Source organism: Amphiura filiformis, chromosome 2, assembly GCF_039555335.1.
Source record: "Amphiura filiformis chromosome 2, Afil_fr2py, whole genome shotgun sequence".
In the NCBI taxonomy this organism is placed as follows: domain Eukaryota; kingdom Metazoa; phylum Echinodermata; class Ophiuroidea; order Amphilepidida; family Amphiuridae; genus Amphiura; species Amphiura filiformis.
Genome location: NC_092629.1, coordinates 42,868,731 through 42,884,289, shown reverse-complemented (window position 1 = coordinate 42,884,289; position 15,559 = coordinate 42,868,731). Strand labels below are relative to the sequence as shown.

At 39.1% G+C, this 15,559-nt stretch overlaps 1 protein-coding gene across 1 annotated transcript in view; it reads left to right on the top strand.

The window, feature by feature from the left end:
• LOC140146245 (zinc finger homeobox protein 3-like) overlaps window positions 1-15,559 on the top strand; it is a 155,565-nt gene that overhangs the window by 41,706 nt on the left and 98,300 nt on the right. Inside the window, 1 exon segment of the mRNA XM_072168027.1 lies at window positions 15,187-15,278. The gene's annotated coding sequence lies outside the window, so the exon portion shown is untranslated.

Below are 15,559 nucleotides of genomic sequence, written 5' to 3'. Positions count from 1 at the left end.
AAATATTCAAGAAACGTGAGGCTACTTAAGAAAACTGGTCTCTGCAGTGTTAAATTAGAATTATAAATCAAAATGGTCAACATACTACGTGCCGGTCCATACTCAACAGACAGTTTTTACTGAGTTTTCAAGCTCTTGTGTTTTGCTGATGGAAGTGATGATTGGGCACATGAAATGGGCTATTCCATTTAAAATCCACACTACCCATGTGGAAGATTTTGCTAACATCTACAGATGGAGTATGGGTTTCAAATAGAATAGGATATCTCTCCAGTTGTGGAGGATATAGGTAAAGCCATTAACAGAGGGAGTATAGGTTTCAAAATAATTAACCCTAACCAATTCCATTTGAAAAACATACTCCCTCTGTGGAAGACTTTTCTTAAATCTGTCACAGGGGTGTGGTAGACTTTAAATGGAATTGCCCAGATTAAGACATGCTCATTGTCTGGACACAGTTCATAACCCTCAACATGTTTGGTTGAGCATTGAACTTCACCATCTGAAATGAGATCATTTTAATGAAATGGATGAAGGTGTCAATACTTCATCCACTCGAGGGTTTTGTTCTAAATTTCAAAAAACTAAAACCAGAAAAATGATGAAAATTGCAAGATTGTCGGCATTTTCTTACTCCAGGCTCATCCAGTTGCAAGTATTTAGCATGCAATATGAGTCGTCCGTCCACTCAATGCAACCCTACATAACCGGAATGAAGTAGAAGAAAATCAAGAAATAGCCAATAATTTACGGACGTAAATCATTCTGATTTGACATTCTCAAGAAAGACAAAACCTGAAGTGGTTTTACTAAACATATGATGACCTTTTTTTTTTTAATATGAGTTCCAATTACCCAGTTATTTTTTTTTCTAACTCTCTCCGTCTTTCCCCTTGTGCTAATTTTGCCCTCTCCTATTACTAGTGAATTATCGATTTGGCCGGGAGACAGTAGGTAGGGGCCATCGTGGCAAATCAATTCCTAAGAATTCTTGTCCGACCGGTGTGTCGCTTGTTTTTTCGAGCTGATGAACAACAGGCGAGTTTGTCTGCGGCATATAGGTGTTCAGGAAACGGGCTGACTCCCCTTGCTAAATTAGGTTGTAATTTGATGGATTGGATCTTTTAAGGAACATTGTCAACAGGGTAAATGTTTGGATGGGTTAAGAGTGGGGTTAGGAAGGGGAGGGGGTGACAAAGATGGGGAGGAGCTGTGTAAGAGTGATTAATTCTGCAAGGTATATAAAGTCACCTAAATGGTCAGAAGAACTGTGGTTCTTAAGTTTGCATGTTATAGAATCATGATTGGGGTTAGGGGTTCATATTTCTAAAAATGGTCAGAAACAGCTACAAATGTAAGAGATTGATTCGAGTCTCTTACACAATATCCCTGCTATACTTTTGCGTTGGTTCTTTCCAGAAATGTGGTTGTATAATAAATAATAGTTCACTCTGTATAACATTACAATTACTTTGTATGTGGTAGAAAGTTTTTTGAGCAATGATAAATGTCTGAAACATAGTTGATTATATGAGTAGCAGCAGGCTTGACTCTTGATGAGGATTTAGAAGGGGCTATAATGGGAGAGAGAGAGAGCGAAGAGGAAAGGAAGGAATTAGAGGTTAAAGAATGAGAGGAAATCGAATGATTGACTCCTTAATAGTAGCCAAATTATTTTGTAATAGGCTGGATTAAATTGTCAATTATAAATGTTTGGTCCAAGCAAGAGGCTTTGATGTGCTGCGATATATCTTGTGATAGGGTGACTGTGGGGAATGGGATTTGTTACTAGGAGAGAAAGAAAATAATATTTAGTTAAGCTTTGGTGAAGTAATGTGTGAATGTCACATGTTTGAGACTTTGGGTTCAGCAGGGGGAGGGTGGTAAAGAGAAGTGGTAATGAAGGCAAGGGGTAGACAAAGAGTTATCATAGTACAGTGTATATAATGTGTTTATACTAGGAGAGATAGAAAATATTCTATGTCAGCTTTGGTGAGATGTGTGAATGCATTGTTTCAAATGTTTGAGACTTTGGATTCAGTAGGGGAGGGGGTGGAGTAAAGATAAGTGGTGGGGAAGGTAAGGGGTCGACAAAGAGCTCAACAGGTACCATAGTATTAATAATATGTTTGAACTACAAAATAACTTTTATAATTATTAGGTTATTCAGTAGGGTGGTAAGGAAATAATGGGAGGCAGGGAAAGGGGTGATTGGTTGAGTAGGAAGGGCAAGGTAGACAAGAATATAATTTGAGTCATTATTTTTTAAATTGATTCTGTATTTTTTATAGCGGATAACATGGTATACAAGGGTGACAATGAATTTGTTTGGCTATAGTCGCCGCCGGCAGTGAATATAGCCCAGGGAGGTTTTGTTTGAAATTCATACAGATTAGCAGGCATCAAGATGCATCTTGGGTATGGGAATTCCCCTATTATTGAGGCTACAACATAGACTGACTGTGCCTGCAACCAAATGACTCCTGCAACTTAACTCTCTCCACATGGGTGTAGACTGCAGATGACAAGTTAAAATTTTTTAAGAGAATTGTAAATTATCATGACTATATTTGGAATCAGCATGAAAAATGCATTAAAATGAGTATTGGTTAAGTGGTTCTTGAGGTAGCTCTTCCCAAAACTTGAGAGACTTTATGTTGAAGCCGATGACCACCATGTAAAGCATTAAAACAACTGAATTTTAGTCTGGTTGTAGTCTAGTTGAATCACTATCATGAATCATGCTTGTGCATTGGCAAACAATCAGGGCATAAGACACATCTCTACATTGGCTTTCAATAAACACTATGGACCCCAATGGCCTCATCCCAATGGCATAGTTCAATAACCTCAATTAAACAATCATAGTGCAAAATTTGACCTCATGTTGCAGGGTATGAGTTTTTGTACCCAAATTTGCAAAGGTCATTCAATGAATGTACAAATGCATTGGGGTTAAAGAACTGTGCCATGATAGATGCGCATGTTGTGGATCCTAATGAAACCTAACCAGACTTGATCTCCCTCAATTTTCTCCTCATTTGGATTTAAGTTCAGCGTCAAGTGAAACTTTTTAAATCATCATTATCAGTTTTTTTTTGCTGGGGACCTATAGGACCTGCGCATGCATGCAGCTGGCGCGATTTCCTTTTCAAGTCCAGGGACTGGCGTAGTTTTAGGTCATTTCCTCGGGCTGTCATGCTCAGTTAATCTTGAACGGACTTCATGGGCATCACCAGACTGCCGTAAAGAACGGCTAGATTGCATGAGCTAACATTCAGCCACCCTTGCCTTCTTGATGTTACACTTCTTGTTATAATTTGTTAGAAGGCCTTATGTTTTGATGTCACCCTAGTTAGACTGGAACAAGCTACAGGTCTGGTGACACTATGGATCACAATTGCCTCATCCCAATGGCATAGTTCAATAACCTCAATTAAACAGTCACAGTGCAAAATTTCACCTCAAGTTGCAGAGTGAGTTTTTGTACCCAAATTTTCAAAGGTCATTCAATGAATGTACAAATGTATTTGGGTTAAAGAACTGTGCCATGATAGATGCGCATGTTGTGGATCCTAGTGTGAGACTTATATCTGATATCAGTCTGAGTATGGATGGCTTTAGGAAGGAATCTACTGGACAGTCTGCCAAGTTGATTAGGCTCTATGCATATTGCGATAGCCCTGTTTTTCAAATCAGTTTACCCTTATAACTAATAGCTCTGTATCTATAGTTTCACAATGTGGATGTTTTTAAGGGATAGATCATGTAAAAAGCTTCACATTAGGTGTAGAAGAGAAAATTGTCTTCTTTTTAGTGAGCAAATCATGGCTGATCCGCTACATTTGTTTCTTGTAATTTGCAGCAGACTGTTTTTATTAAGAAGTAATTTACCATAGACGTGTAACAGCACAAATTTGAAACATTCCTTTAGTTTTTGGAACAATTCCAGAGATCTTAGGCAAAGATAACCATCCCAGACATGACTTTGATCAATCAACTCCAAATGCGCCCTGCCGAATTGTGATGGGACAAATTATCCGTAACTTTAACGAGTTAGTAATTAGCAAAGACATTGCTAACATTGTTTAAGCCGGTTGCTCTGCCACCCAGCCCTAGCAAAGAGGAAGCGCCCGATTTTCGGTGCAGACACTCGCAAAACACCGTCACGACTAATAACATATTACAAGCCTCAGTCTTCTAACTAACAGCCCGGCTAATTACTCCGTACCAGCTCGTACGTTGAGCCCTTTAAGCTCGTGGATACATTATAAAGGGTACATGTACTACCCAGTGATAGGGCTGTGGTAGACTATTAGACCATAATACCCAGGGTTTCTCAAATCCAGGTTTAATCCAAGCGGACCAAATTTAGCCCGGTGCGTTCTGGCACAGGAAGACGGTAGGATATAAGCTTAAAAAGCGTTGCGCGGGGTCCAGACGTACGAAGGGAAGAACACAGATACACAGACATGGTAGTTATCAAAACATTGTCACGGTCAATCAGTTTTAAGAAGCTTCTGAAGGAAAGAATAGCTGGAATCATGTGAGCGATGAGTTTTGTGTGGGTGGGGGTGTACATATTGGTGTGTGTGATGTTCTGTGTGAATGTTATTCGTTATCAGTCCACCAAGCTTCTGAGATAAGGTGGCAAGTCATACAATGCAACAAGTGTCGTGCTTTTAAGGTCGATCATTTTGTCTGTAAGATCCATCTTTTTGTTTGTCCGAGTGTCTTGTCTTTTGTAAAATTTCTGAATAAAGCAGTGGAGTGTCGCCAAAAGGTGCCCCCCCTTAAAATTTGACTTGCCCACCTTTGCCCCCCCCCCCTCTGAAAAAGTGCTGGCTACGCCACTGGAATAAAGAGAAAGCTCATGTGGAGATGATGTTACATTGTTGCATTACAAATCATGCTTTGACCCATCTGCCTATTTCTCTGCCTTCATCTGTCTGGTGAAGAGTAAGACGTAGTGTCAATAAGATAGTTTGCATGTCCTTCTTTGTCTTCCCGGTTTGTCTTGTCTATTGTGATGGGAGAATGACTTGTCTTTGTCTTTCATTTACCTGTAACCTTTGTTTCTGACTATTGTGAAATGCCTTTACTTTATTAAGAAATCGGCGGACTAATGTAGATAATTTGAAGTGCAACAAAAAGGAACTCATTGGGTGTGACCAATTAGCACACTAATTGAAGGGAAAGGTCGTCATTATGTAAATTAACAAAGCAAAGAAAAACAATAACTTTTGTTAGAATTGGCTTGTATTTCACCTGCTTCTTGGTTAGCCATTTGTACTGGACTTTCTTCCAACTGTGGTCACCTATGAGAAGTTTTACTTCTAGTGTTCTCTGATGATATGAATTCTGGTTAGATGATGGGAACTTTTATCACCATACTTAATGCTCTGCGTGCTATCCATGTGCTTCAACGGAAAAAGTTCATGTTTTGAAAAATGTTTGAAACATGTCGTCTGCAGTCGACACCCGCGTGAAGAGAGTTAATAAGGAGGGAGCTCATAGGCAGTCCCCAGTTGGATCTCTTTTAGCTAGACAAACTTAATAGTTGGGGACAGGTAATGTGCCCCAATTTGATCTTTTAGCTATAGACAAACTTAATAGTTGGGGGAGTGTGCCCCAATTGGATCTCATTCTCTTTAGTTGGACAAATTTATAGTGGGAGGTGGGGGGCTGCCCCAATTGGATCTCTGTAGTTAGACACACTTAATAGTAGGATGGGGGTGCACCCAATAATTGGAAGTCTGTAGAACATTGATCCTGAACAAATAAGAAATTATCACTGATTAGACCAAGAACAATGAGGTTTCTAGATGTGGTACATATACATAGCGGGGTCCTGTCCATCTTAAAAAGTGTAGGGGAGGGATATTTAGCCTAAATTATCAAAAGTGAGTTGAAAAAGGGCTAATTTTCCAAAGTAGTGGGGGGGCACATCCCCATGTTCACCCAGAATTGATGCCCTTGCATATACATACCTGTTGCATTGAAAACAGTCAAGTTCATTGGCCAAGCAAAAACCAATTGCCGGCCGGCGTACACACTACACAGCGTAGCATATGGAGAGACTGAGCCATCATTTTCAGCATGAAAGAAGTGAGCAAACTTTGTAGTGTATGTAAACGGTAACAGTTGAGTTCACACGAGTGAGTTTTGTCACCCTTGGTGCTACAGCAAGTATGCCATTTGTGTGTATTGGTCACGTGTGGTTAGCCATTCTTATAATATGCGGCCTAACCATATAAAACTTGTGTGATCATTTGGAGTGAATGGTCTTGACTTTGGCAGTGGCTTGTATTAACCTTAGATAATAGACTCACTTGGTAGCCTGGCCAAGAGGCCACAACATTTTCTGAAAGTAAATATTGACTCATATTTCAATGTGCTCACTATGGACCACAATAGCCTCATCCCAGTGGCATAGTTCAAAAACCTCACTTAAACAATCAGAGTGCAAAATTTGACCTCATGTTGCAGAGAATGAGGTTTTGTACTCAAATATTCAAAGGTCATTCAATGAATGAACAAATGTATTGGGGTTAAAGACTGTGCCCTGATAGATGAGCATGTTGTGGATCCTAGTGTAACTGGTCGAATCATGAAATCTAAAGGTATATCAGCAGCTTTCTTGGCAATTTAGTCTATGCATACACTTTTCTGGATACGGGAAGAAGTTCTTTTATTAATTAATTTCTCCCAAAATTAATTTTTTTTGTCAATTAACTAATGTTGTAATGTGTTATACCTGGGAACGTGTTCCACAAACCATGACGTGGGTGCAGAATTCAACAGACTAGAACCAATTAGACACTATGGACTCTAATTGGTTGCTATGCCGATGTATGTCACTGTTCATGCAGGTGTCCATTATTATTTATGCATGTTTTCATCATAATCCATATAAAGGTAACTATTTATAATTTAGCGAATAGGACTTACTGAATAATTATATAATCCAAAATACTTTTGTTTCATATTAAAATATTTAATTGTTTTCTTGATTGTGGCAACCCCTTGCATTATTGTAAGCTAGTACACAATGATAAATGATAATATTCTTTACATTGGATGAATTCATCAAGTCCAAAATTTAACCTAACCTGAACTTCAGCTGTTGATCTTCTTTGCGATGCGATTCATCATCGATCTGACATCACAAAGATAGCCATGTTTTTTCCCCACTAAGTCAACACTCGCAAGTTAATAATGAATGTCTTTTAATTACTGCAATCCCACGTGTCCAAAGCCAAACTACGGCCAAACCCAAAATCGGATATCTTGAGTACAAGTTATTTCTAGTCTGCATAATTCTGCCACATCCTTCCTCACACATAAAGCAACATGTGCTTGAAAATATGCACAAAATAAATGATTAATCGGCTTGATTTACTAATTCAGATGAACATTTGTTGGAAATGTCTACTGTAGATAAAAACATACCGTGTCGAATTGACTTATATACTACCCTAAGATGTCTAAATTTGATTAGTACGTTCTTTCTTAAAATCTTTAAAAAAATAAATGCCTGAGTTTCAACATCGTGGACTCGGAGTCATGATAAATCTAGCGTTTCCTGATATTTTTTTTCTGCCCGTTGTATATCACCAATGGCTGTGTTCATAATTTTAATGCACGACTGTCATTACCTCTGAATTCTGATATGTCTGCCATACAATTAGTAGGAAGTGTGGTCTGTTTTGAGACGAAAAAATAAATGTGCCCGGCACTACTATGCATATTAGGTGCAAACTCGTATATCTATCCATCCCGCGTGGCCTCTACGCAATGCGATGGGGAGGGAATATAATAAACAGATCACGTCCAGAAGAAAAGTTTTTCAAGTCGAGAATTCATCAGCTGCCAGATTCGGACTTGGAATTCATAAGAGAAAATGACGGAAAATGAATTCCAATTTGGCCGTGCCAAGTGACATGGCTAGCTGATGCTTTTATACATATAATATTTAAAAAAAGGCTGGGCCGAGCTGCGGTGTATATGGGAATGTCGTAAACACTCATGGAAACAATTATGCAAATTAAGCGCACTCTATGAGAAGGTTAAGACAGCTTCTTGGCTCTTGATGTCGTGGGACTAATTGTAAAACCTTCGCAAGCCGTTAGCCGTTATGTCTTTGCCATTAAAATACCAGCCAGCAGTGAACTGATCCCTTTGGTTGTGTCAGAGTGTCAATTCCCCCCATACTTTTTTTATTATTTCTCACAAATCGTCAATGTGCGTCAGTATTTGTTTAGCATGCTTGGGTTGTAATCCATCAAGCAGCGAAATCAAAATAAGCTATTCCAGTTGAAATCCTTACACCCCTTATGAAAGACATGATGCTAATCTCCCACACAGGGGGTGTAGATTTTTAAAGGATTTGCCTATTCAGGTAACCCCATTTGAAATTCGCACTCCCTGTGTGGACGATTACAATCATGTCTTCCATAGGGGGGTATGGATTCTAACCAGAATAACCTGTTTGTCATATTAGTTTAACCACCACATAGCTAAAAAAAGTTGATTACAGTATTTTTTTTCTCGGCTTTTCTTTCCTTTTATTTTCGTTTTCTGCCCCTACCAGGGGTTATTAGTCATTCAGTTCATGTGGGGGTTTAATGACCCACCAACGTTACTAAAGTTGATCAGTAATGTGCCAGCATTAATTTGCAGAAAGGAATGAAGCTCATATTTTTCAATCGGGGAAATTGCGAGGAAAGTTGTAAGGGCGATAGCTTCCCTGTATCATATTAAAATAATAAATGGGGGAAGAGTGTGGAAATTAGTGTACACTGTACAGCTTGCATATAACACTACAAAGTGTAGTCCCATAGCCAGGATTTTTGGGAGGTGATGCAGGGGGCTCAAAATTTGATCTTTGTGAAATGCTCCTTAAAAAGGACAGATTTTCAATGTTTAGTACAATTTTTTTTTTTTTTTTTTTCAGATTGGCATTTTTGGGGTGTATAAAATTGCACCCCCTGACTAAATGTATACATGTAGCTTATATTTTGGATTTCATCACTGGATTTTAGTAATGAGTGGAACAAATAACTACAAGACACAAAAAAATTAGCAATGGCTAACATGTTTGAATGCATTTTTGTGCACCAAGTCAAATTTGTATTTTATTGCAATTTTGTTTCAACTACAAAATGAGTGCTTGTAAAAGTGCACAATTTTGTAATTTTCTTCAAAATTGTCAAAAGTATGGACCTTGTGGTGTTGCTACTGTTGCGATATCTTGCCAAACGGCAGCTATTATACTTAGGAGCTACTCGTCCGACACGTCATTTCGTCAGGCTCAAGTCGTTACATTTCCATCCCAATCTTATATTTTTATATTAATGCTGTTGAATTCTCCAGGCTATTTCCATCATGTATCTGAAGACATTCCAACGGTATTAGCGACTGACAATTAATTCAACGAGAAATGGATTAGCCGGGGGTATAATTTGGGCCATGGAGGCAGCGGTTCTTGAGGCCGGATGATCTGCGTGTTGATGACACTTGATATTTTCAAGTAAGAGTTATCAATTTGCTCAGATGAGATTTTACTGGCGGGCGACTTTTATACTCCTACGTGATTGAACGAAAAGTCAGGGTTATGCATTAGTGGTCTGGTGTGGGAGGTTTTAGGAGAACAAACTGTCCAAGTCTTCGAAATTTGTCACTAATTGATAGCAACAGGCGAATGTCTTATTCTTTATGTGATTGAATGGAAAGTGATGGTTATGCATTACAGGGTTAGTGATCTGGAGGTTTTATCATCTGGAACAAACAGTCCAAGTCTTTAAATTTGTCACAGGTTGACATCAAAGATATTTATTTTGTAGTAGATGAGCTGCGGACTGATTTACTCCTAGATGCATAGTTGTAGTTGATCCATATGAGAGTCGGGTATGTCTGTATGATTTGATGTAACTGTGGGATTATGGTTGTAAGTACAAACTGACTCAGTCTTGGGTTAATGTTTCAATAGGTGATGAGTATAAAAAAATACATACAGCTAGCAACTGCTAGTCAAATAATGAAGATTTGCTACCAAATGAACTTTAAAAGTATAAGATCGGTGCTGCTTTAAAGGTATCCCAGTTGCTTCCCCTAGAAAGCATCTCAACAGGCTGTGTGATATTGCACGAAATTGAGAAATGGCAGGGTCTTGAACATTTGCTGCTTTAAAGTTCAACAGCAGTATGATCAGACTAGACTGGGATTTGCTTCTTTTCATTATAGGGAGTCGGGGAAAAAAATGTTCAAATACGATCGTGTTGCTCCTTTAAATAGCCAGACTATTGCGGACAAATCTGACCATGGCTTAAGTGATGAATATGGTTTGCTATGTTTAGATCATGGAAGTGATATACAGGGATGAATATGTGAGTTGCAGCTTTAACTCTCTCCACGCAGGTAACGACTGCAGATGACAAGTTTCACTTTTTTTTATATAAATTAAAAATTTCAGAATTGAAAATTTGCATGACCATATTTGGAATCAGCATGAAAAATGCATTAAAATGAGTACAAAGAAGCCTAGTATTGGTTCAGAGATTCTTTGAGATAGCTCTTGATATTTTGAGAAAATATTTCAAAACTTGAGACTTTTTATGTTGAAGCCTATGGCTAGCATGCATAGCATTAAGCTTTACCCTCCGGAACCGAGCAACAGAATCCTGATCAGATTGCTTTGCTCAATGTATATACCGATCAGGGAGTAGAAAATGGCTTTGGGTAAAGTTGCATTGCAGCTTTAAAGTTGGCTGCGCTATCAGTCTGACCAAGGCACTGTATTGACAGTGAGGAAGTCGTTAGCTGTGCATTTTTCAACTAAACAGCATTAACTTGACGGGTCGACTGCTGCTGCGGTCGGCATTATCAACAATGGCCAGAGTCTAAGCGAACGAATGCAGTTTGCTATAGCTCGGCTGGCTCACTTCTTGAACAGTGGCCCGCCGGGCGGGAAAGGGTGAGGTCAGTGCTTAGTTAGATCAGGTTTGTCTCGGGAGACAAGGGGGATAGCTGCTTGAGACATATAGACTAAGTAGATATAAAACGCACATTCGGTGTCTTGTACTCTCTGACAGCTGTCTGTTGTAATAGTGCCGGGCAAGATTCTCCTCGTATCGCTCGGCTCGCTCGAGCAAGGGACGGAGAAGAGGGAAGATGCGTCGGGAATGAGATTATGCAAGAAACGAGTGGCCAGCGGGCTTGCTAGACGACCAACTAATGGAGAGGTCTTGCGGAAATTACATCGCTGGCCTGCTAGGGCAAGGTGTCATAGCAATGCTTGGGGGCGTGTTACTCGCATGTTTAACTCTGGCTGGATACAACGACGGGGGCACAAGAGAGAGCTAACACGACTGGGGACGTGTTATTGCCTACGGGAGTATTTCACTTCTACTATTCTGCTATTCTGTTACCCTGTAGGTTTTTTAGCAGTCAGTTTTCGCTAAGTAAGTCCTGGGCCCCGGTGAGACTATTTTGCCCTATGGTAGTCACAAACAACACAGATATTTAGGACAACAAGAATGCCTCCCTCGAGGTTTTTTGTGTGTTTCCAAGGCAACTACTGCAACCAAGCTGATGGTGATGTAATCTGAAAACCACCCAATCTGAGCTGAGTTTTATTATAAGTGAATACGCAACAGGATTGTCTATCGTATCAGCGCCTTTTGCTAACCAGTATCATAGCAGTAGAATAATCAGCACATTTTTTGCAAATCTGTGATTGGAGTAATAAAACTCATTTGGATTGGATTTTGGAAGAATATATAAAGCAGTTTTTAACAGCTCCAGACATGGATGTTATGGAGAGAAGCCACGTCACATCTGTTGCCTTTTCATTTTTTTCATTGGGCAATGTTTCAATGTTAGAAGCTTTTCAGCCCGGCTGGGGCATTTTTGTTTGAGCCTGGTCCCATCAGGACCAAAGCGTGTGTCTGCCCAGACCGACTGGTTAAACAAACAAGCAAACATCGCTACCTGTAAAAAAAAAGCACAATGAACACTTGGTTAACATTACTTTTGCACATTTTGAAATGTAGAGCTACATGTATATAGTTAAAGTATCAAATTATTGTCAAGAAACCAACAATTTCAAACTGAAGTATTCAGAAGATAAAACAAAACATCAAAATGCATTCCAAAACTTGTCTGAAATAAATAGATTGATTAAAAAATTTCATGAAAGGTGGAAAAGTAGATAATTAAAACAACCTCATCTTATCATAACATTTACTTTGGAGCAAGCAATTAAAACTAAAAATTTCTTTATTACTCGCCCTTATATCAGCACATCCTTAGAGAACATACAAGAAGAGAAATTCTATCTCATAGTTATCCGTGTGGCGATAACGTAACTGTTATTTCTACTCATTAAGCCACGTTTTTTTTTGCTAAATCATTGATCGCGACTTCGCTTGCTATATTTTTCTCATGGGCCTGTTTTGTCAAGTTTATCTAGCGCCATTTTTCTCACTTTATCAAATCATGTAGATAGGATACTAAAATAGCTGCGAGTCATTTAGTGCCATAATGCCCGGCTCATCACTAAGTTTTTCTGCGTTCTATATTTGATCGCTGGCCCAATTTTGACAATTTCTCTCTCTCTCCCTCGTTCATTTTTTATCGTTGTTGATCACTTTGTGAGCAAACCCCCTACCTAGGGAAAGTAATTCAAAGCTAGTTTTTCTATCGTCTTGGCTTGCTCCACATTATTACATCTTCTTTCCCTCAAGTAAAAAAAAAATGACCTGTTCGGGGTTTTGTTTTGATATCCTGCAAATTGGATTGCAGAGGTGTCAATCACATGGAGAGAGACTATTATGGGATAGATATCAGGACATTAGCACACACTCGCTATCTCTCCCTACCTACCTATTTCTACAAATCTGTTAAAACCTGGTTTGTAAATTATAGCCCTTGTCCATGTCTCTTAGGTTGTGGTTAATCCCGGTCTTCCCTTTTATCACCTGGGTGCGCTCCACAACTTTCTAGTAGTCACTCATTCACTGATATACTTTTATTTCCTTTAATTTTACTTCTTGTTCATACTAATTCCACTTCCTCAGTTTGTTATTCAACATATTATTTTACTCTCAAAGAACTAATTGGGGTACTCTTGTTGAAATCCATCCACAATGGTCATCCACAAAGGGTCACCTGAATGGGGGACTCCATTTGAAATCTACACCCCCCCCCCCCATGTTGAAGATTAAGGTCATGTCTTCCATTGGGGGTGAGGATTTCAATCGGAATAGCCTATTCCAGCTCCTTATTACAACATCCATCCATGTTAACACATCAGGTTAATGGATGAACATCATTGGGTCTCAAGGAGGGGATGGCGGGATGAATGCCGCCCAGTGCGACCCGCTAGCCGCCAATCGTCCAGCCAATCAGATCACCCCAGTAGGCATGGGGCATTAACCTACACTGTAATTTACCAATAGTTCAGACAACCTCCGAGTTACAAATACCTTTGCTATGTGCTTCCGTACTTACTCGGTGTGTCTGTATTATTTACACAAGTATTCTTATCACCAGCAGTGCCAGTTGTAATCAAGATCATATCTTGATTCAGCTTTATTTTGAATGTAATGAAAAGAAAGTTGGGATCAGCCAAGTTTTTTTTCAACAAGTTTAAAAAGCTTGTTGTCATGGGGCGGTGTCATATCAGAAGCGAGGTGAGAAAAAAATTAACAAAACGTGAGAGATGAGGTGGCTCATTTGCATAATGACGGGAGATGGTGGTGGTCTTTACAGTCTGGAGTTGTTTTTGGAACAAGTTCATTGTTAAAGCATCCCTTGGGACGCGGGCTCTGAATAAGACTCTAATCCAAGCTAGGCTCATTTGCATAGAGCTAGGTAGGGTCTCAGTGGCGTGGTGGTGGTCTTTTTTCTTTGGCTGGTTGATGAAGGTGATTTCTGATGACCTCTTAAGATTTGAGGATAAAGATGTGGGAATTGCAAGTTTGGGAAAATAAAAAGGTGGTGGTTGGTGTTAATAGACATTTTGAGCTCTGTCTTAAAGATGTTTGTTTCAATTAAGGATTCCAGGACTTTGAAATGTGTGGGAAACGAGGGGTATGATGATGGCTCATTCTTAATGAAATATTTCACAAAATTTGTCACCCGAGTTTGATTCCATTATCATGGAGGGAAAATGCATGATCACCAAAAACTTCCAAATTAAATTTTGCACTTTTGGATTTTGATGTAATAATATCAGTTTACAAGCTCCTTGAGGCATGTTTCAATCATGTGCTTATGTCTGGATTTATCAACAGAACCGTGACTGAAAAATGAGGCTAAAGGGCATAATTTGAAACTTGTGGAAGTGTATGATTCAGCCATCCCAGTGGTGAAGAATTCTGATCTTAAATTTCATTTTTTTTGTCCACCAAAATTAATTTCACATGTGCTTGAACCAGAGGGTTAATTAAATTATTGTAAAACAATCAAAAAGTGCTTCTTGCTTATTTAGCTGTAATAGAACTCTAATTGTTGTTAGATCTTTGAATGGTTTAACCAGAGCGGGGATAAAACTGACTATTAATTTACTTGATGAGAATTCAAGATGGCTGTGATATCAGATGCTTAGGAATTTAGGAATTAGATGAAAGAAGGTTGAAGAATGGTCATCGATTAAGCGACTGAATCCCCTTTTAGCAAATGTTGTTGTCAGCCGCCTTGAAATTGATGTTCATAGCATTTAATGATGTGAAACCACTAGGGCTGATACAGCCTCATGTATTGGTGCATAGTTCAATAATGCGCATGAACTTGATTATGTTTGATAATTGACAACATGTGGTGAGGGATGAGTTTTGAATCTGAAATCAGAAGGGGTCATTATATATGTGTGTGTGGGTATTGAGGGTTAAGGAACTGAGACTGGGGTTATTGTGATGTGTGAGATTGTGAAGTGACTGGGATGGGAGTTTGGTTTTCAATTTTATTTAATAACCTCAGCCAAATTATAATCAGCCTCAGCATAACTTTGCTATGAAGCAATGGGAATGGGCTTATAAACATATGGCCACAGTTGTTGAAATACTCTACATATCTGCCAAATATCCTCCGGGGATTTGCTAACTTTATACAGCTTTTTGTCCGCCATTTATATACCCCTTTTACTGATCGTCTTTTTTTCTTTCTTGGCTTTAATTAATACAGGTCCAGGAGTCTCCACAAGTCGGGATTATTATGAAGGTGTTGACAGTTACTTGTAAAAGCATAGACAGCTGGTAAAGGTGGTCTCCAAGGAGGTAGGTCAAAGGTCAAACTGGTGGCCATTTTGTTTTTGTGCATTCCAGCAATCATCGTGATAACACTGGTGTTTGATGTACCTTAATTATAAGCGTTAAGGCTATGTACATGAGTTGGATGCATGTATGGATATCTGACGATGTGTCGGTATGAGGGGATTTGAGAATTATTCCTCGCAGCCAAAACTTCCCACTGTTGTTTTAATTTCAAAACGTCTGTCAATCCAACATCCCCTGTAGCCGTTTTTGTTCTTTAGCGGCGCTTTGAAATTTAGACAGAA